This window comes from Emys orbicularis, chromosome 2 (assembly GCF_028017835.1).
Source record: "Emys orbicularis isolate rEmyOrb1 chromosome 2, rEmyOrb1.hap1, whole genome shotgun sequence".
Taxonomy (NCBI): Eukaryota; Metazoa; Chordata; order Testudines; family Emydidae; genus Emys; species Emys orbicularis.
The window spans coordinates 106,901,174-106,906,513 of NC_088684.1; positions in this window are offsets into that span (position 1 = coordinate 106,901,174).

Consider the following 5,340-nt stretch of genomic DNA (forward strand, 5'->3'; position numbering starts at 1 on the left):
TTTACTCCTCAAAGGCTTCAGGGCCACAGCCACCCAATAACATATGAAATCTTCACTGGAAGTGGAGGAAGGCAGGGAGGAGTAAAACATACCAACCAATATACTTGGATTGTGGGAGGCAAACAGAGGCTCTCCCACTCTACCTACCATATTGCTCTACCATGAATAAAAATGCAAGAACATTATCTTTGCTGAGCTAATGGGGGGCAAGGCTCTACTTAGAAGTCATTAAGAAGTGTGGAATGGGAAAAATAGAATTTCACCTAGGAAAGGACCAGGTAAATTGATAATATAGCCAGGGGTGGCGAGTTATATGGGCCCATGGTGCCCATGCTCCAGGAATATTCAGGGCCTGGGGGCCCAGCTCCACCAATGTTTGGGGCCAGGTCTCTCCCCGGGTCCCACCTGCGACCCCCACGTGCCTCCCCCAAAGCATCTCCCGGCCCCGCCTGCCACCCCCGGGCGATTTAAAAGGACCTGGGGCCCCCCAGTCGCCGCTGCCACCACCAGCAGCATAGCGGGGTTAAGGTGGCTTCCTGCCCGGCCTCACTCCGCGCCGCTCCCGGAAGCGGCCGGAACGACCCTATGGGCCCCGGGGTCTCCGCATGCTGACCCTGCCCCGAGCGCCAACTCCGCAGCTCCCATTGGCTGGGAACTGTGGCTAATGGGCGCTATGGGGGCGGTGCCTGTGGGCAGTTGTGCACGGAGACCCCCGCCTAGGAGCCACTGCCAGAGGGGTGTGAGGTCGCTTTCAGGCACTGCCCAAGGTAAGCGCCACACCCCTCATCCTCTCCTGCACCCCAACCCCCTGCCCCAGCCCAGAGCCTGCACCCAGCACCCAAACTCCCTCCCAGAGCTCACACCCCTCACGCACCCAAACTTCCTCCCAGAGACCAAACCCCCTCCTGCACCCCAGCTCCCTGCCCCAGCCCAGAGCCTGCACCCAGCCCCCATCTCCCTCCCAGAGCCTTAGGCAGGTGTGTGTGTGTGGGGGGGGGGGACTTGGACCCGTTCTGGGCCCCACCAAAAATTATACAAACCTGCCACCCCTGACTATAGCCAGAGCAGCTTCCTTGTACCACTGCTGTACTAATTTTGATGGAATAAATAGGCCTAGAGTCAAAGTTATTAACATGACCCTGTCACTGAACAACACAAAACAATTAAACATGGTTCATGGGTTTGAGTACAGAGACTTCGGACTGTTTAGATCCCTGGCAAGAACTTCCATTAAAATCTGTTTATAACCTTTTATTAAAGATACAGAAAAAGAAGGAAAAACAGTTAAAGCATTTAAAAAGCAAAGTATTACGTAAATCTTTTACTTTAATAATATCCCTTATTCATTTTCCCTTTATGTGTAGAGAATATATATGAGGAAAACTCCTTGTCTGAGTGTCTTTTAGATGTTATTAAAGATGGTAATAACTGTCATTTCTGGGGAAAAGACAGTTAGCTGAGATGGATTGGAGCTGTTGTTAATGTTCTATCTTGCTTCCTTTAAGACAAAATAAGACAAATGCACAAAAAAAGAGAGAGAAAACAGCCAAGATGTAAAATGCAGCTTCTGTCTCTTGTGCTGACTTTTACTTGCAACCTTGCCTCTGGAAAAATACAGGCGTGGCTCACAGTCTTATCAGCCACTCTGAGACCTGGCAAACTAGTATCAAACTCAGGCTGTTTAGGGTATTGCTTTTAGTTTCTTTTATAGTCATGGGCTCACAGCAGTGTTGCAAAATACATAGTGTTGGCCAGCTAAGCCAGATTCTCATTAAACAGAAGTGAAAAGGAGAAAGATATGAAAGTGTGTATGTGTGTGGGGGAGGAGGGGAGGGGGTGGAAGGAAAAGGACGCACACACGAGGAGGTGAAAGCAGAAACCCAGTGTCACACTCCAGGTTGTGTTCATGATTTAGCTGAAGTTGGTGGAGATGTTGATGTCATCAGTTCCCTCTCCCTGGACGGTCTAGTCAGGACATCTCTCAGGGTCAGGATGATGAAGGTCTAATGATGTAACAGTGGATCCTGGTGTCACAGGAGATGGTCAGGGTCGTAAAGTCCACTTCTTCCAATTCACCCACCCTCCAACCTGGTGTACTGATCCCTCACCCTTCCCCCAAAGTCTTTATTTATTTATTTATATTTAAGGATCCCAAAAGGGGGAAGATGAGCAGAATAGCCCATCCCCGCTATATTTTGTCCACGAGTTAGGCCTAATTTCCAATACACCAATTCTGGTCCATTAATTCCCTTCTCCTCTTGTTTACCGGTCATGATCTTAATACAGTCCTTGGATGGCATCAGCAAGCCTTTTTGTTTGGACTAATCCAGGTCTTTCTGATTTTAACTTTTGCTGACTTTTATAAATGATTGTATGTAACAGGCTGAGTTAGACTTTTGTTACCTTCACAACTAAGAGCACAGGCCTCTATAGAACATTTCCTCTCTTTATGAACTAAATTTACTTGATATCAGATGTTGGTTCATAAGCTACAATTGTAAAACAAAAACCTTATTTTAGGTTTAGCATATAAGAAAAAGTACTTAGTTATATTTTAGGTTTGCAAATTCTGTATCCCAAAATTGCTGTCTTACATGAACAAAACAACAAAAACCACATCAACATCAAAAATAAAACAGAAAACACACATATGCACAAACAAAACAATCACAAACATAAATTATCACAACAAAAAATTTGGTGCTGCAACAGCCCTTTCAGAGCATTTGACACTCAATTCATAGTTGATACAGTAGCAGTCCTGAATTAAAATAGCATTTTGATAACGAGGGGTAATCCCGGATTCTCTTTTAGTAAAAGTCTGTTTTAGCAACTTAACCTTCAAAAGTTTTAAAGACTTCATTTTTACCGCTTTTGCTTTCTTTAAAATTCCTTTACATTAAACTATGAAAATTATTCTAATTACAAAAACTACAATTCTCAAAATAAACAAAAGAAAAACAGAAGCAAAACAGAATATTTTAAAAAGTTTAAAAATTCATAAGTATAAAATGAATTGTTAAATGATCTTATTTTTTTTAAACAAGAACATTAACAGTTTGCTTTGCATGTTTAACCTAAACAAGATCAACATGTTCAAGGATTTTAAAACAAACTTTTGTTTCTCAAATCAACTGTAACCTCTCTAGCATTGTCTTAAAATAAAGTTTGTGTTGACTGGATTTAACATGATGCAGTATTACACAGTCAATCTGAAGCATAACCATATTGAAGTATTGAAAGCCATGTGGTCAGGAGAAATATTGAGTGATATTGCGTAAAGCTCTCCCTCATAGGCCCTTATGCCCAGATCCACAATAGGATTTAGGGCTTGTCTACACTTCTCTGAAGTTCAGACTACGGAGGTGTGAATAGCTGTGTGCACCACAGCTGTGCTGTAACACCCCTGTGTGGATGCTGTGGGTGTGAACTAAAAGATTCCAAGTTCGCGATAACGTAGTCCTCTTCCTCTGGACTACATTAATGCAAACTAGGAACCTTTTAAGTTGCACCCACAGTACCCACATGGAGGATATACAGTGCAGCAGTGGGTGTGCATTGCTATTCACATACCCGTAATCTGAACTGCGGGGCAGTGTATACATAACCTTAGGGACTTAACTCCCTACTTTAGGCACCTAAGTCAAAAAAAAACCCTGCTCAACTAACCCTGTAGGCATCTAACACCTGTAGGCATCTAATTTTTTCCCTCTGGGCATGTGCACAATGCCTGACACTAGGCGTCCAGATACTTATATCATGCATAAACCCCAACAATCTTTCCTGTTGAAGATATTTCACTTTAGATAAATAAAGAATCATTGATGCAGGAGGACAGAATCCTAGGTCTCCTACCTCCTAGATGAGTGTGGTAACCAGCAGGCTATAAAGGCATTCTCATTTGCATTCTATCTCTATTTAATCCAAAGTGGAACAGCTTCAACAGGAGAGACTGCGCGAGAGCCATACCAGAATATCCCATAGCCCAGGGCACGCTCCTGAGAGGTGAGAGACCCCTGTTCAAATCGTTTCTCCCCATCAGGCAGAGGGAGTAAATTAAACCTCTCTCCCACATCCAAGATGATTGCTCTAATCACTAGACTAAATGTTATAAGTAAATTGGTGGCATCTCCTCCTCCTCTTGTGTTTCTTTCAAAAAACAGCTTAGGTGCCTAACTCCAGAAGAGGGTTCATGGCTGTGGATCCCAAACAGAGATAGATACCTCCTTCTGGTCTGGATTTAGGCACTTTAATCCCAAAAAGGGGTGGGGCTTAGGACACCCTGTCACTGGTATCCGCTGTTGGCTATTTTAGGCGGGCAGCTGCCTACAGCATGCTGGCTTTTGTGGATCCCTTCTTAGGATCCTCTCTCTCCATTCATTGTATAGGTAACCTGGGAGCCTGGGCTTTTCGGATTCCAGTTTTTTTCAGGTGCCTAAAAATTAGACATTGCAATGCTCAGCACCCACAACACCTAAGCTCCTTTGTGGATCCGGACCTTAGTTCATCCTCCATTCATTAAGGTGCTATGAAAACATAAAGAAATATGCTTAGCATTACCATTTAAATGAAGATGTTGGTATATATCAACTTTTCTCTGCTGTTGAAACTGAATTAGAGCTGATGGTGGCGATTGTTGAGTTTGGCTTTGAATATCCTTATTTCTGATGGTGTCTGGAGCAGCTGATGAAGACGATGAGAATTGAAAACATCAATCTGGTGATCTGCAGCCTTCCTCAACACCCACATTTCACTGCTGTACAGCAGAGTTCATATAACCATGGTTCTATAGATTTGCAGCTTTGTAGCAATCTTGATGTCACAACGTCCCCACAGCAGCTACTGAAGGACCCAAAACATGGCAGCAGCTGCTGCTATACTACTGTCCACATCTTTCGAGCAGCCACCAACACTATCTATGACGCTGCCCAAATATTTAAAAGTTGCCACCTGCTCAGTGTCCCAACTGGACAGGTTAATTCTGAGCTGTTTGTAATCCGTAGCTGGAGCCTGCTTGATGGTAATGGCTGTGGTCAGATGTTGGCTGCGTGTGTGTTCATTCAGTGTGCTGTCCCAGCTCTGCGCAGATAGCAGACCTCAATTAAACTGCCCAATAAATCCACAGACTCGGTTTTCAGCGAAGGCACCCAGCCAGCTTTATTGTCGACGAAACACGGTAATAGCACCTGGCAGACTCTACAAGGATACTAAGGCATATATGCCCATGACAATGGATGCAGCTCAGTCAGTGGTGGGACTTTCCACTGCCCCCTCGGCTGGACAAAGATAATCCCTCTGAGATACATCTTTATACCCTGATACAAACAAGACGTACTTCCC